Source organism: Pseudopodoces humilis, chromosome 2 (assembly GCF_049639895.1).
Source record: "Pseudopodoces humilis isolate 2021_Gansu_Grassland_sample_001 chromosome 2, ASM4963989v1, whole genome shotgun sequence".
NCBI lineage: Eukaryota > Metazoa > Chordata > Aves > Passeriformes > Paridae > Pseudopodoces > Pseudopodoces humilis.
In genome coordinates this window covers 34,321,166-34,338,483 of record NC_142201.1, presented here as the reverse complement: position 1 = coordinate 34,338,483, position 17,318 = coordinate 34,321,166, and the positions used below count along the sequence as shown (strand labels likewise).

Sequence of the window (17,318 nt, the reverse complement as noted above, 5' to 3'; positions counted from 1 at the left end):
CAGATGAGGAGCTGAAGCATTAGAGACAGAGGTGGTGTTGTGGGTATCCCTAAAGAGCTAACCATTCCTCCTGCACAAAAAAGCTGAGCTTTTTAAAAAAGGTGAGCAATGTGTCCTGCAACACATTCTCTTGAAATAGTATCTCATACCCTTTAGAGAGTTCACTGTATTGGAGGCCTCCTTATTTAAGATCCTAATATTTCTCTTTCCTGCTTTCTTTCCACTCCATCTTAAATCCCCATGCTCGGCATTAATAACAGGTTTTCCTCTAGAGTAATTGTGCCTGTTATACCTATATAGCAGTATCTTACCTTCTTCCTCTCAAATTTGATTATCCTTCATTTATCTGCACTTTATTGTATTGAAGTTTAAGTCTTTCTCCCGCTTGATAAAGTTGCTCTTGTCCTTCTTGGGGGATGGTGTCTCAAGGTTTCTTTCAGCCCTTTTTTACATGGTTCAATGATGTTCTTCAGTGTTTCTGTATTTTTGATCCAGCTGCACTCAGAACTGAAATCCATCAAGAACCTTCTGTGAAGATGCACCTGGTCTGTCCCCACTAGAGATCAAAGGTGGCAGACCAAAGGTGCATTGTACCAGAAGCAGCTCACACCACATGAGCGGCCTGTGTCCCACCTAGGGTGCCCTCAGCAGCCACCTGCTTGGGTGACCTGAGGAAAGGGCGCCTGCATCTCTGGTTGCCTCGCAATGTAGGGCTGGTCTTGGAGCACCTGGCTCCTCGCCTGGAAGCCTGGTCCTGATCAGCTGTGCCGGGCAGGCAGGCAGGTGTCTGGACACACTTCGGGTGCTGAGTGCCAAGGTTGGTGTGCATGTGATGTTCTGCTACATGGGCACTTCTGGCGCTGCAGAACTCGGGGGTGAGTTGAAAGCTAAACCAGACCTGCTGCTGGGGGTGAATATGCAAGCGATGCTCTTTCATCCAGTTTCCATCTTCCTGTCCTATTTTCGTGCTATCTGTCCTGGTGCACCTTTGGTGCATATGCCAAAGGCCAGAGAGCCGCTGGGGAAAGCTTGGGAGGCTGCGACCCATGCCGACCTGCCTGAATTAAAAAAAAAATAACACCTTTATTTTTTCGGAGGTGGGGAGGAGTGACCTTTCTGCTTAGAAAACGGAGGCAAGCCTCAGCCATCCTCCCCGCCGCCGGCCCCCGCTCCAGGTCGGTCTCTGATGGAGATGCCAATGCAGGCGGAGGGGGTGGTCAGGGAAAGGAAATCCCGTTGCCTCGCCCCCCGCTGCAGTTACAACCACAGCACAGACCCCGGCCGGAGGGGCTCCCCGCGACGCGGCGGCGGGAGGCGGGGGGACCGCAGGAGGCGGCGAAGAAGGAGGAGGAGGAGGGAGGAGGGGGCGAGCGGCTGGGAGGGGAGGGAACACCTCGGCTGGGCGGAACACGCCGGCCGGCGCGGTCCCAGAGTGCCGCGGCCGGGCTGCCCGCGCTGTCCGCGGCTCCCGCTGCCCCCGCACGCTCCCCCTGGGGCTGGGGGCGGTGTTGCCCGCCGCGTCCCGCCCGCAACTTTCCCTCCCCCGTGGATGGCTTTCGTCGGAGACCTGCAGGGCAGCCGGGCGCTTGACACCTGTCCCCCATGGGCCGCCCCCGCGCCTAAGTTTGCCGGCGCCCGGCCCCACTCCGCCGCCGCCGCAGGGCGGGCTTGAAGCCGCGGCGGGGCCGCGGTGCCCATGGCCGGGCGCCCCGCCGCGCCGAGGTGTCCGTGCGCGCCGCCCCGTCCCGCCCGCCCCGGAGCCGCCGTGCCCGCCCGAGCGCCGCAGCGGGGGCGCTGAGCGGGGCGGCCCCCGGCTCTCCGCCACCGGCTCGGCGCCACCCGCCGGTGCCCGCCGGGTCGCTGGCGGCGGCGGGGGCGCCGTCGGGGCCGCGGGATCCGTCCGCGCTCGCTGCCCCCGTGTAGTTCTCGAGTCGTCTGTCCTCGGCGGCGGTCCGCGGGTGACATGCAGTCCCTCATCTCTCCGGTGACCAAGGCTATCCTGGTGGCTTTGTTCATCTTCGCCATCCTGCTGATCCTCTACGTGATTCTGTGGTACATCTGCCGCGATGTGGATTGCGACCATGGGATCTGAGCGGCGCCGCGGGGCCAGGGCTTAGGAGCCGGGATTCACCCCGCGGGGCCGGGAGCGGCAGCGGGAGCCCCTCCGGGCGGCAGCCGCCGCCACCGCGGCCGAGCAGGGGAACAGAAGGGGAAGGAAAGAAAAGAGGAAAAAAAAGAAAAAAAAAACCAAAACAAAAATCGAGAGAAGGACCGAGCCGAAAGAGCCCGGAGGACAGCTGCGATCAAGAAACCAACCTGAGCTTGACCTTCAGAGACCAGGGTGACCCGGTGAGTCTCCGCTCTCCGCGGCGCGGGGGATGCGCGGGTGCGACGGGGCTGCCTCCCTCCCTCCCGTTCCGCTCCCCTCCCCTGGCACACGCACACACACAAACACACACACACACTCGCACACGCACGCACATGGATGTGGCACAGCCGCTCCATACACGCCGCGTACACACACACCAGTGGATGTGCGTGCCTGAGCGCCTGCTGCACGCAGGCATGCGTGTCCCTTGGGGACAAGCAGGACCCGTCCTGCTGGCCGGGATAAATTGTGCCTGCCTCCGTCCCCGTGTCCCCCCGCTTTAAATTTTTCGAGGTGACAAGGCTGAAAAGGCAGCGCGCCCGCGGGAGCGGCCGGGCGCGGGTGCGGGTGCCGGAGAGCGGCGGCCGCGCTGCCTTTGCGGCCCCACATTGGTATGCAGGCGGTGGCTGCGCCGCCAGGCAGACCTAAAAGGTGAGCCCAGGGAATGGGGGAAAGTCGATGCTTCATCAGTCCAGGGACAAATCGGGAAGTTACAGAAAATGAAGGGAGGATGTCAGGTATCCGGCCGCTGCCAGCAGGCAGACTTCGGGGAGGGGATATAAAGCAGGATGAGTTTCTCCTTTCTTGAGCCAGGTTGATGGAACGAAGTGGGGAAATGACAGAAAAATGTGCATGGGAAGTTCTGGATGGTAGCGTTCCCTGTCTGGTCTCACTGACACTGCATTTCCTACGTGCTACTCTCTCTAAAAGGGTTAACACTCAACGGTTTAGCCCATGCTCAACCTGGCAATTTCAAAAAATGTTGATAAAAAGTAAACAATTGATGAACATGTATGTACTGACTGTGCTGGGACACGAGGGGACATATCCTGAACAGCTGTTTTCCCACCTGAGAGAATTTGCTGTTGGCGATTTCTGCTCTTACTGATCAGTTGTATTGAATACCCTGTGCTGAAGCGGAGAGACAGCAACACATTGTGTTTAAAGAGGAAAAGACCTGCTGAAAGAAAAATGGTCCCAAACACTTGGGCTGTAACTGTGTCCTTGACAGGCAAGCTGTCAGGAATAGGAGCAAACTCCAGCTGCGTGTGTTATCCCTGGCGGGATGTATTTGGATGCCGCAGGGTGTGAGTGCGTGTACACGGTGGGGAAGAGGAGAAAAATCAAATTTGTGTTTCAAGCGGGGGAACAGGGACCTAGCCAAGTGTGAAGTGTAATCGTGTGATTTGGGGTGATTTGGCACTGAGTACTGGTGACAGAAAGCTCACCTTTGCAACACGGGTCTGTACGTGAAAGAAACAGTTTGGGAGGCGATTCTCTTGCCATTTTGGTTTGTGCTTCTGCCCAGACTGTATTTCGAAGGGTTTTTGACCTGATTAGTTGATCAGACATGACATTACCGTTAACACACACTACTAATGTGATTATAACAGCAGTGACATCAATGTTTCCTTGCCCTGCAACTACAGTAGCAATGCATTTGTTTACTTCCCCCATGCACGCTCTGAAATGTCTGTTACTCAACAGCTCTGAACAGCAAGGGAAGAGGGAGGAGGAGGAGGGGGAAACTTACAGACATTTAAAAATGGCTATAGCTCTGTTTCCCTTATGCATGTAATGATGTGGATATAAAACAACCTCCAAGTCCTCTTCATCTTTTTGGGGTTTGTTTGTTTGTTTGTTTGTTTGTTTGTTTGTTTTTCCTCAGTCTGTACACTTGTTTTTACCTAAGTGGCAAAAACCTCTTCACACTTTGACATGTCAGGTTGTGTCACATGTTCCTGTCCAAATTAACAGCAGGGCACACCTTCTGCCCCCCTCCCAGCTGGCAGGGTGAGACAGTTCTAGAGGCTTTGCCATTTAGTGTTAATTATTTCACAGTAAACCAAACTGTTATTTATAGATCTGGATGAAATGTGGCAAATTAATGTGTTTTTCAGAAAACTTCAAATATCAAGAGATATGTGTGCGGGTGATTAAATATCTGAAGTGTTGATATGACCAAACATATTTTGTACTACCCATCATAACTGATGTTAATCAACTTAATTGTAGAAGCCATGAAACAGTCCCTTCAGTTATTATCTGATCACTAGTTTTTTTCCAGCTGGCTCATTATTATTTTAAGCATATTGTTTTCAGGAGACAAGATGTAGAAAATTGTTTTTTAATACCTGGTTTTATTCTAAATAAGTTGAATATATATGTTTTTATATATAAATATTCATATCAGATTTGTATACAGTCAAATTGGTATTTTCCAGCCTAACAGAACTGAAACATAAGCAGAGCAATGATTAGCAGTATTGAATTTGATTTGTAGTTGTAGTCACAGATGTGCTGGCTTTGGTTCGATACTGTGTGTGTTCATTATCATATATCAGAAAACGTGAAACCCTAAAGATCTGAAACACACCTTTTCCTTTTGCTGTGACACCTCATAGAAGGGAATGATATCCTGGCCTTGATCAGCTGTGTGCGGAATTTTGCAGTCGGTTTTGACGGAGCTAGAAATATATTGGCAGATTATCACATGAGTTTGTAACAGCATGATGTTACTAAAGTTGAGAGAGATATTAAAACTGTGAAAAGGGTAGAATTGATTACAGTGGAATACCTAGAGACCTTATTTTTGTAATTATTTACTTGTTTGCTCAAAAGTTTGGTGATGAATTTATTTCTATTTGGTGTTTGTTCTCGTGCCCCAGCTCAACAATTTTCACCATCTTTCTCTCTCTTCATGTATGGTAGTGTTTCAAAGGTGAACTCTGAACTATCACCTGTTACTGAGATGCAGTGCATCAGGCAGATATAGAACACCTCTAAGTATTTTTTGCAATAAGACACTTTGTAACATCATGAGTAGAGCTTTTGTTTAAGGCAAAGACAACTTGTTATTGTGTTTCTTCTTGAGCCAAGAGAAATTTCTTACAATAGTGCAAAAATTAGTAATTTCATGGTCTGAAAGTATGTTTTTAGTCCAAGAGCTACTTAATAGGCTGTTCAAAAATTGTGTTAAATTATATTTCAAATCTTTGCCTTTTTTGTGTGGAAAAAGACTGTGAAGTTACCACTGCTTCATCAGCAGAAGTGTAATGAATTTTATGGATTAATTCCTACTGCAAGGCAGCATGCTACAGTGTGGTCCTCGCAATCTTGTCACATCAGACTTAAACATGCAGTTTGTTTCTGGATAAGTCATTCTTTACTCCACTCCTGGTCAGGCAAATTCTCTACAGATTTATTAAATATTTTCTGTAAATCGCATGTAAGAAGAGTAACTGGGCAATAAAAATCACAGATTTTCTTATTTTCTGTTTTCTTCCATATTAAATGGATTAATAAAAATCAGTATCTTCATGGTATGTCCTCTGTGCATATTATACCATTTCCCTAAAACAGGCTTAAAATGAGCATTGAAGATGATTCCAGCATAGGAGGGTCTCTGCAGAGATGAAAGGTTAGCCGAGGGCCCGGGATGGACAGTGCTGCATCCTCGAGATGTCCTTGTGTCATACGAGTGCTCAGCTGTACTTTTTCCCCTCCAGGTGAGTGTAAAGCAGAGAGTCTTCAAGCTACTGTAAGGCAGGACATGTAGATCTGCCCTATGCAGCTCCAGCCCCATTTGTTGGAGTGCCCAGTCTAGGATTTCTAGGTTTTCTACTGGCTGCTCTGAGTAAGGTGGTGATTTTGTGGTTGTTCCTCACAGTCTTAAAATCGGTGAGCCTTAAATTATTGGTAATGTGACAAGCACTTGGCCCAATTTGTGTGTTTATAAAGAGCTTGGAGGTGGGATGGTTGGGATTAATTAATTAATTGTACAATTGGTGCAATAATTCCAACACTTGAAACTGGCAGGGCCCTTTAAATGACAAATTTGGGAACAGTATCAGGGAATACAGCCTCGCTGTGGCAAATGTATTAAACCTGCAGCCTGAGCAGGCCATATCTTGCTTCTTGCTCCGCTAGGATAACAGTCTTGCATCGGTAATGTTAGTACAAACTCTGTGGGTAAGGAGTTATTGAAAAGGTGGAGTAAGGGAGCCACGAAAAGCAGGCACATTCGCTCTTCACCTGAAGATCCATCTCTGCTCTGGGTGCGATGTGCCACTAGATATTCGCCTGGCTGCTTCCTCCCTGCTGCATGGCACCGCGTCAGGGCTGCAACTGGACATTCAAACACACAGGAAATTCCACTGCATTTCTCAATGGGTGACTTTTCCCCCAGTTTTTTTTTGATGCATGCGTATTTTCTCCTTTTCCTTCTAAGCATTAATCCTCCAAACTGTGCCTTAGTGCATAATGCGGTTTGTAGACAAACTGCACAAATTGATTTTCCTGAATTGGGCTGACCAAATGATGAGTGTATTGGAAAGCAGCACACACTTGCCTATTTGTTGTTCTACATCAAGCTAGTTTTTTTGTATGAAATATCCTAATATCTATTAAAATAGCTTTAAAAAAAATTGTGGGTTAAATATGCATTGCCGGTATGGTTTATGCAGTTACATAGCAGAATCTGCTCTTGTTAAAGGCATTCTGATAACTTTTAAAATTTTACCCAAGTGAGAAAATGTGAGCTTTAGCTTGGAGAGGCTGGCAATACTCTGTGCTGTTGAGAATTGCATTCTTATTTTGAACGTTTTGATATATTACTTTGGAATACTAAAGATATTTACTAAAGATATTTACTAAAAATAAAGTCATTAAATCATACGTAAAGGATACCAGTAAGGTGACATTCAGAAATTCAGAATTGAAGAGTGTTTGAATGTGGATTATGGTTGTAAAAAAGATATGGAAGAAGTTGCCTGTGACTGATAAAGACAAGGGATTGGGAAAATAAAGAAGAATGCTATATCAAGACAGTAGAAAAGACACTCCAGTGTGTTCAAATTTTAAAATGTGGAGCTAATGTGAAGTAAAGTGAGAAGCTCAGAGCGCAAAAATTGCCACTTTCCTGTACAGAAACTGTATGCATATATAAGTATACATACATACATATGCCTGTGTGTATATATATATATACATTTGCACAGTCTATGTCATTGAATTAGAAATTTGCAACTCTAGAGCAAGCTGAGAATCTTTACATGAATGATTTTTTTCCTTTTTCCTTGGAACCTGATGCTGCTAATGCCCAGTAGGAATTTACTTGAAAACCAGATAGTGTTGCAGATTCTTTCTCAAGGAGTCAATGATCAAACACGAGTGATGTTGAATATTGGGGTTATAAATTAATAATTTTATAAAGGAAATGCTAATGCACTGTTCACTTTGGAAAAGAATAATTCAGATTATGTGGGTTGGAAGAAATACATTAGTAACAAATAGATTTCATGTCTTGTGTTTTCCATCGACCTCAAAGAGACAAAGTTGCTACTTACCAGGGAAAAAATCCTATTACGTAATTAACCTATGACCAAAAGCTATATGTGAAAAAAGACTGTCTCAGAAAGAAGATAGTAGAACTGTAATATTTTAGTTCAAGCCAGTAATAGCCAACATCTTCTTGCAAAAGTATAAATGTAGAACTCTTTGATGTAATACATCTTCTGTTTTTATGTTTTTAAGTGCAAAGAATGAAAGAATCGTCCTGAAATTATGAGTGCTAAAACTTATTCACAGTGAAACCTGCTGCAGGATTATGATGCTTTTTGGGTATTATGATATTTTATGTAACATCTGAGTTAGAAAATGTTTTGGATTGCATGAAATACAGCACTGTACTACCAAGGGCTAAAGGAAAAAAATATGCCTTTTGTAGCCTCTTCTGTATTTATTGCATATTGGGGTAAAGCTGAACTCATGGACAAAATTTTATTTGGTATTCGGTATTCATTTCAGTGGTGAGATGTGAGTGCTGTGAGCCCTATTAGAGGAATACCCAGCAAAGCCAGCGTGATACCTACAGCAAAAATTAAACAAGGTCTTCATTAAGTTGTGCTCTTCACAGACACTAAGTGTGACATAGTTAGGTAACCTGCAGTGCATGTTTCTTATATAGCTCTTATGATTAATGCACTCCTGAACACACTATCACCACCTCCCTTGCGAGATATGTGTATATAAATGGGTTCAAAAATGAGTTTGCCACCAATCTCCATTCTAATGACTTGTTTTTATTTTCTACTGCAACACCATTCTGACATGCTTAAGAAGGAGGATAACTGAGTGGGAGTTTAATGAAGCCTCAGTATCAGTGAAGATAAAAGGAAGACACTGAGCACACAGAAGGACATCATTATATGATTGTAGTGGCTGATACAGTATAATTCAACTTGGCTGCAGTGACCATGAAACAGTGAAGTTTAAGATCCTTAGGTCAATGAGGAGGGAGCATGGCGAGCTCGCTACCTTGCTTGTCAGGAGGGCTGACCTTGGCCTCCTCAGTGATCTGCTAGGTAGAGTGCTGTGGGATGAAGCCCTGGAGGGAAGAGGGGCCCAGAAAAACTGGCTGATAATCAAGGATTCCCGCTTCCAGGACCAAGAACAATGTATGCCAAAAAAGAAGTCAAGCAAAAATGCCAGGCAGCCTATGTGAATGAGCAGGGAGCCGCTGGAGAAACTCAGACACAAAAAGGGAGCCGACAGAGGATGGAAGCAAGGAACACAGTGAGATTGTCCAAGCAGCCAGGGATATGATTAGGTAAGATAAAGCCCTGATAGAATTAAATCTGGATGGGGACATCAAGGGCAACAAAAAAACCTTCTATAGGTATGTGGGTTATAAAAGGAAGGCTATGGAATATGTGGCTCCTCTCCAAAAGGTGGTTTCCCAGGACATGGAGAAGACTGAGAGCTCTGAAACGTTTTGTTAGGTGCATGAGTCAGCAATGTGCGCATATCCTTCCTTCCTCTGGACACTTCCTTTTCGTGTTTGCATTTGCTCACAATCTCCTTCTGCTAGACCAGATTGCACAAAACCCCATCCAGCCTTGCCTTGAATACTTCAAGGAATGCGGTATCCACAATTTTTCTTGACAAGCAGTTGCAGTCTTTTGGCCATCCTCAAAATAAAGAATTTATTCCTAAAATCTAATCTAAACTTTTCAAAATCTAAACCTCTTGCACTTTGAAGCCATTTCCCCTTTCCCTATCACTGCATGCCCTCATAAAAAGTCCTTATCCAGCTTTTTTGTAGCCTCCTTTAGGTACGGGAAAACTGCTATAAACTCTCCCCAGAGCCTTCTCTTCTCCAGGCTGAAAGGCCCATCTCTCAGTCTGTTATAGCAGGGGTGATATGTTCCCTTTTCCCTGATCATTCCTGTGTCCCTCCTGTGTACCTGTGCCAACAGCTTCATGTCTCTTCTGCACTGAAGCCTCCAGAGCTGGAGTTGAGTAGTCCTCATCCTTGGAGGTTTTTAAGACCTCTTGAGCAACATGGTCTGACCTCAAAACTGGCCCTACTTTCTGAGACCTTCTGAGGTACCTTCCAACTTGAACTATCCTAGGATTGTATGATCCCATCAAGCATGTATTCTTCAGAGTCTTCTACAGGAATGAGCACTGGCTGGCTTGTTGCTGTGCACTCTTTCCTTAACTCTTAATATGTGCTAGACAGGTAAACCAAAAGGGTAGAGGCACAGAACTGGGACTGGGGCTGAGTGGGAATCTGTTCCCAGTAGTCCTAATCATCCTTACATTTTACATTTACAGTTCCTATACAATACTCCTGGATATGGTGAGGTGTGGAGCTGCAGTGGTGCCTGGCAGAATCATCACTGTGCTCATACATGGAGGATGAAGCCTTCACAGATCTTAGTGGCCTGAAGGTTGAAGACAAAAATTGCAATATACTTATAGCCTGTTTAATTCTTACACCTCTGTGGGGACTCCAGCACATTTCTAGGAACTGGAAATTAATTCAGTTACATGGCTCTGACTATAATATAATCATGCTGGGCATACTCTAGTGTAGTGTAATTTTTTCTGTAATCTGGTACAGTTTTTATTTTTATGTTTGTCTTCAGCTGTACAAAGTCTGTCACATTAACTGTCATGGCTGTATGGGTAGTTGGTACAGTAGGGTTTTCAGGTACTGCCTGGCTTAAATGTCAACTGTGGCTTTGAAGAAAAAGGCAACCTCATGGGAATGGCATGCTTCAACGCCAAACCTGTCATCTCATACCTGGGCTACTCACAGCTTATATTCAGGCAGAAAGCAGATTACTAAGTAGAGAAAAAGGCACTTAATGCAAAAGGCCACCGTACCTTTTCCTCCCAGGTAGAAAAAGCCTTTTCCTCAGTGCTTGGAGCTCTGCTGCGGTACCTGTCTGCCTGTCTGGATGCTGGGCAGACTCAGAGGAGAGCAGGGAAGATGCACAAGGTGATAGTGGGTCCCCTCTATTATGACATTTCATTGTACACCTAAGTGTAATCCAAATTTACAAGATGGAGCTATCAAGAGTAATTATTTTCAGTGCAAATTCAAGATAAATGAGAGCTGCACTGCACCTGTTGTCAGGGGTTTAAACAGTGATTCTCTCATGTTAGTATACAGGCTCACTGCCACCCCCCACCTTATTAAACACATGAAAAGGCACATTTTTATACCTCAGCTGTTTTTTGGGGTTTTTTTCACTTGGAGATGTATCGAAAGTGATGAAAACATTTTGAGCCTAGGAAAAAACTTACATATTTGAATGCATAAACTGCTATTTTTGAGAATTCTGAAGTGACGTTGATCTTTTTTCTCATGTGGGCTTACAAGCCTGGAGAGACTTTAAATTAAAAGTGGAAGAGAAAACTTGCTTTTTACTTGAGTTCATGAAAGCTCTCTTAGTTCTAAAACTAAATTATGTATGAATCAGTAAGGTCCTGTATTGTCTATTAAATTCACATGACAATTCCCTTTTTAAAATTTCACACAGTATTCAGGTGAATAGATAGTATATGTAATCTATTTATTTCAGACTTCTATGAATCTGCTGCTGACTTTAGGAATTACATGTTTTGACTGTTCCTGTCCCATGAACAAGACATTGACACCAGATTAATTTAGTTTGAGTCTGCGTGTTAGAAGTGCTGTGAATTCCAAGGATAAACATGTGATGGTATTGTGAAATAATATTATCTTTATTATCAGCCAAGGGTTTCTTCTCTTCCTTTTGGGTACACAAACAAGGTCAGCTAGAAGGAGGGTGGAGCACAACAGATGAAGCCGGGGCTGACTTGGAAGACACTGCATCCACTATTGTGAGTCATTCTCTTTTAACAACGAAGGTAAAATCCTATGGGCATGTGGGATGATACATAAAGGAAGGCAGAATTTTGCTTGCTGTGGAGGAGCTGTTCATTTGTTACAAACATTCAGCTGACTTCAGTGGAGTGGTGCCAATTTCTGTTAGCACAGGCGTTGGTTCTGAGGATACATAGATGCATTAATAAACAGTTGTTCTTCTTCTTCAGGCTGCAGAAAGAAGCAGCCAAGTAAGTGATGCAGCTCTGATGACATCCAGCCACCTTTGTCGCTCTTCAGCCCGTGTAACCAAGTACCTTTTTTTGAGCTGGTTTGGCAACGATCGATGTAATACACAGAACTTAAAGCTAGTAACATCTATTAATGTGTAATGTGTGTTCTATACAAAAGGCTGCTAAATTAAAAGGCAAGCTGTTATCTCATGAAATAGAAATGTTCATGAGACATGGTTGGAAAATATAGCTACATAATATGTGCCTTTGGTTCAGCAGATTTCATGCAAGAAAGTGAAAGAATTCTGAGAACCTCCGTAGGAACCAAAATGGAGTCATTCTTGGATAAGCTTATGGATATTCTGCTACACTTTTATGAACGTCAGCTAGGCAAACTAGACTTCTTATACACACTATGGTGCTCTGGATATCTAGAGAAATCAAATGGCTCTTGAAATTCAAGCCTCTTCAAGCCTCTTGAAATTCAGCAAGGAGAGGGTTTACTGAAAGGCAGCATCCTGGAGGGGATGTACCAGTGGTAGCTGTGCTTTATGGGATGGGAAAAGTTTTGCAGGACACCTCAATAGTAGCTGGAAGAAAAGATTAATATACAGTATAGGATGGATGGATGGATGGATGGATGGATGGATGGATGGATGGATGTCAGGCAAATCCTCTGAGGAGTGGCAAACCCCAGGTACATTTCTCATGTGGAGAGGCACTTTGAAGACAGAAGAGTCTACCCTGACAGAGGCTGTCCAGTGTCTGGCGAGGACTGGAACTACAGGACATGCTGTATAGTGGCAGTCACTCTTTGATGCAGTCTTGAAAACAAGCTCAGATGCACAATACGATGTTTAGAGTGATGTGCCTTATCAAACAACATGATGTTGTGACCAGCATGAGCATGTAGCAATCTGTTTATTGGATATTTAATTAAATAACATTTTGGTCTATGTAGCAAAATGCATTTCTTAATTTGCCATTTTTAAGATAACTGTTTGAATTAAACTTGTGAATAACCTTTCTTTTACAGTCCTGTGATTCTTGTGCTGGAACTGTAACTTTATTTCTTTTTGACCTACATTTGTATGAGTAGAGCAGTTGCTTAAACTGTGAAATCCATTTATTTTTCTCTTACCATTTCAGTTAGTAGGTAGTTTCAGAGCTCTTATGTTGTAAGAGTGTCATGTTGCTTTTGTAACTGGCTGGATGGTGTCTACTGCTTGATTTCAGTTCCATCACAACCTCTTCATGCTTATCCTAACATGCAGCCCTATAGCCACCTACTAGCCTCATCCTCCTCCCACCAGAGTTGTTCTGCTAGAAACCTGTGCTGGATTTCCTTTCTCACGTGTAGGCAGCAGGTTTTGTGCCCTGATAGGGGACTGACTGAAAAATGCAAAATTATCATCACCTCTGAGCATCACAAGAGAGGAGAACAAGCACTTTCGAAGCAGAAAGTGACTCCGCTTTTCTTTCCCTTGCTGTAATAGTAGCAGATGGCACTTCTGGACCAGAATAATTTTTCCTTTGAATAATGGTCCTTATTAAGGAAAGCTTAATTTTGACTTTTCCTATGCTAAAATGTTAATTAAAAAAAAAAAAAATTAAACCCACATGCAAATCCTTCTATTTACCTGCATTTTGCTGATTTCTTTTTTACCTGCAAAATTATTATGGTTCTCTTTTTCAAAACATTCTGTGTAATATCTGTTACATTAAGGTTTGCACCAAGAGGATTTGTTATCAGGAATTTATTACCAGTGATGCTTGAATTGAAAGTGGTCACTTCATTTGCCTATTACTGCCAAACCCATCTTGATTTCCTTGTTTTGCTTAACTTTAGGTCACAGTATATTAAAATTTGTTACACAGTTTCTGAGCTGGGTCACTGCCCCAGAAATAAAGGGTGAAACCACTTGATTTGCAAAAGCAGCTCCTGGAACTCCTGACAGTTTGAATTTCTGTAGCTTGTCATTACACTTATGCCAACAGGAGTGAGAATGGAAATAAACTCCTTAGCAAATTAAAGGCACTTCTGAATTAACTTTCTGGATGGGCTTTATCTCTGGTCAAGATGGTGGTCCACCCATGTCTGTCTCCTTTTCTTCTCAGCACCTTGGGTAAAGTATTTCTCTTTCAAGAGAATCCTCAGCTTTGATATGTGGAATGCCCTAATTTTGTTGCTGAAGCACCATAGAAACTCTGTGGTGTTATAACCAACAATGAGATTTGGAAAGTCACTTGATTTTCACTTGACCTGGACTTGCTCAGCTTTTAGTTTTTTGAATGCGTGTATATCTATCTATGTCTGTCTGTCTCTTTCTATCTATCTATCTATCTATCTATCTATCTATCTATCTATCTGTCTGTCTGTCTATCTTTATATAAATTTCATAATTTGATATAAAATGCAAATGATAAAATCCTAATGTATAGTTTTATATTAAAAAGCAGTCTAAAGGCATATGTGCACAGAAACATATGTCAGGAAATCAGGAATAATTAAGGAGAGAAGAAAGGAAGAGTTAGTTGTAGATTGTTTGTTAGGTTCATCTCTGAAATACAATATTCCTTTATAACTTAGTTAAGGACAAAATGAATAAATAAAAGTGAAGACTAAATAATATTTCTTCCATTAAGAAAGGTTTTCTGTCTCAGGGAGTTAACCAAAGCATAAAAGTAATTCTGTAAATATCTCACAAAAGGAAATTGCACTTTTGCACAGCAATATTGCAAGTTTTTTCTGTTTGAGGGTGGTTTATACCTTTTTAGCTGTGCAAGACCTACTGGAAAAAGCCTAGTCAATCGTAGAGAAAATTATTGATTTTTCTGTAAGTTTAAGTGCACTGGTGTGGAAACTATGGTCTTACACTTCTAAAATATTTTTCAAATGTAAACAGCAGTCGACTTTGACCAGCCTGCATTTGTGTTTGCTTAAGACCCAGCACCCTGGAGGCAGAAAACTGTAGCAGTAGGAATAATACAATATTCCTGTAAAAATAGAACAAAAACTGTAATAACAGAAATAACATCTGGCCTCTATACTGTAAATACAAAAACTACATACACCATGATGTCCAAACACTTTACAGAAAAGATGGGTGTTAGTCCCCCAGCTTTAAAGGAGAGGAAACTGGGGCTGAGGAGGTTGGAGGCACTTTCTTGAATTTGCTACTTGGACCATGGAAGAACTAGACTTATAAATTGACTCTCTGTTATCCCAGTCCAGTGAGCTGCCCTTGAAGCTGCTCAGAAATAAGATAATGATGTTGGTGATTACTGTGTTTTGATCTGAGAATGTAGTGGTAATGGATTGCATATCGTACACTATCATTTTATGTAATTTTCCAAACATTTATAAATAATTCAAACTTCAGGTTGGATGTGGCACATCAAAGTTTATCTTGTCACATCCCTTTGTCTTTTTGCATCAAAGGAACATTGGAGACAGTGCTGATATGTTATAGCCATTAAATAAAATGTGAGATTTTGAAATGAATGACATTTGAGTACCAGACTTTGGCTTATAATGGTAAAGTAAGAGCTTTGCTAATAAACCTGTTTAGAGCACTGCCATCCCAAGGAGTATATTGACACTGTAAACCTTTGCCATTTTAAAGAAAGAGTAAAGGCTGTTTTTGATAAGATGAAAAAGGGTTGTTTGGTAGGGAGGGCAGGGTTCTTCACTGTGACCATTCCTCTTAAATAATATGTCATTATTTTAAACAACATATTATATGTGTCAGCTTACACTGAAGTGGGAACTTCTGCTTTCAGCAAAAGGAAGCATCATCCTAGACTCCAACTGAAAAACCTAAGCAATGCTGAACTTCAGATTTTATTATATTACAGTGTAAACCTAGAAATGTTTGAAGATACCTTTGAACTTCAAGCTCTTTTGTTAAATATGGGAACAACAAACGATGTTGCTAGATGCTTAAAGTTGCATGAACAAACACATTTTGAAATGGATGTGGTAAAGACAAAGTCTAGAAACACCTAGAAAGGATTCAGAAAGTAGAACTGCCTAAGAAAGAACCCACCATAAGCAATGAATGACCATGGTACATGGGTTAAAATCAACATGTTTCTTGCTAGTGACACAGAAATGGAAACAAAACCCATTCCACGTGATGACACCTAAACTACTGTTGGCTGTTTTAAACTTGGATAGATGTGTTACAGGCAGGAATGCAAACTTCTCTGGAAAGCATGTGAAGGAGGTAATGTAAAAGAAACCAACATGGAGAATCCATGGAGAATGGGTGAAAATGCAATACCTCCTGTGACTGGAGATCTGGAAGTAATGAAGTTTCAATCAATCGTTTATAAGGCTCGCTATGAGAGAAGTGCCATTTTCAGTGAAAGAAAAAGAGATGTTCTGTTTAAACTGTCTGGATGTTATCAATACAACATGATTGCTTTTTTAGGTACTGTAATAAATTTTTGCGGCAAAGAAATGTAGAGAAAAGATCTGCAGGGGTCATTACCTAATCTGTTGTAATGTACAGTGCTCCACTGCCCTCTTTTGCCATGTACCTGGAAGAGCAGCAGCTGCAGTAACAGGTGCCACCACAGCAATGGGTACCTTTTTCTTCCAGGGCACGTGCCTTTTGAAGGGGCTCACAGACAGTGACAGCACTCAGGTGATCCTTTGGGAATCTTCTCTTTCATTGTACAGAAGGAAAAATACTTCAAATATGACCTCTTCATTTACATGCCTAATGACCAAATATTCATTCTTCAGTCCTGTAGATTTTCCAGTGAAGCATTAATTGATACATAAGAGTTTGATCCCAAGCAAATCTCAAATTTGTTCAGATGGTAGTGCTATGCAAAACATCTAACAGGGATGCTGAAGAAATGGAGTTAAAAACTGCATCAGGTCTTACCCTCCACATGCATTCTGCTGGGAACCAAATTGATCTGCTTAATAACTCTTTTGTGAAGTATTTTCCAGAGGAGGAAACCACCATAATTGTTTACTATCTGTCTTGCTTAGCGTGTTTAAAAAATTCTGTGCTAGCCCTTCAAAATCTTCCTGTTAGTTGAGGGTGCACTTGAATAATTATGTTTATAGTTGTCTTTCTATTTTTCACAGTTGACAGTACCCTCTAGCAGCTTGAAATTATTTTGGTTTTCCTACCATTTTCACACTGAAATCTGTGTAGAAAAGGAATAGCCTTGAGCTTATGTTGGTGCCTTCTGTTGTGCCAAGATATATACTCTTTTTTGCTTTTGCACAAGCATCACTGACAGTGAAAACACAGATCTTGGACCAGTTTTTATCTGCCAGGCTTCCTGCAAGGTTTGTGAAGAATAATAATGAACAAATTAATCCATCCTAAACGAGAGTTATCTCCTGGCTAAACTCGTCTGTCTGCATTTTTCCAGCAAGCACTTTCATTTTTGTATTTTGTGGGGAAATTAGCCTCTTATTTTGTTATTTGTCAAAATTTTATTAAATTTTTTATTTGTACAAAAATACAGGTGGAAACCTATGACATAGAAAATCTTTATGTTTTTACATTGCATGTATTCTCTTACACCAGTTTTTTGGAAATGATTA

At 42.6% G+C, this 17,318-nt stretch overlaps 1 protein-coding gene across 1 annotated transcript in view; it reads left to right on the top strand.

The window, feature by feature from the left end:
* Positions 1-1,959: 1,959 nt before the first annotated feature.
* ZBED1 (zinc finger BED-type containing 1) overlaps positions 1,960-17,318 on the top strand; it is a 54,336-nt gene continuing 38,977 nt past the window's right edge. Inside the window, exon 1 of the mRNA XM_088051144.1 lies at positions 1,960-2,349. The gene's annotated coding sequence lies outside the window, so the exon portion shown is untranslated. The remainder of the gene's footprint in view (positions 2,350-17,318) is intronic.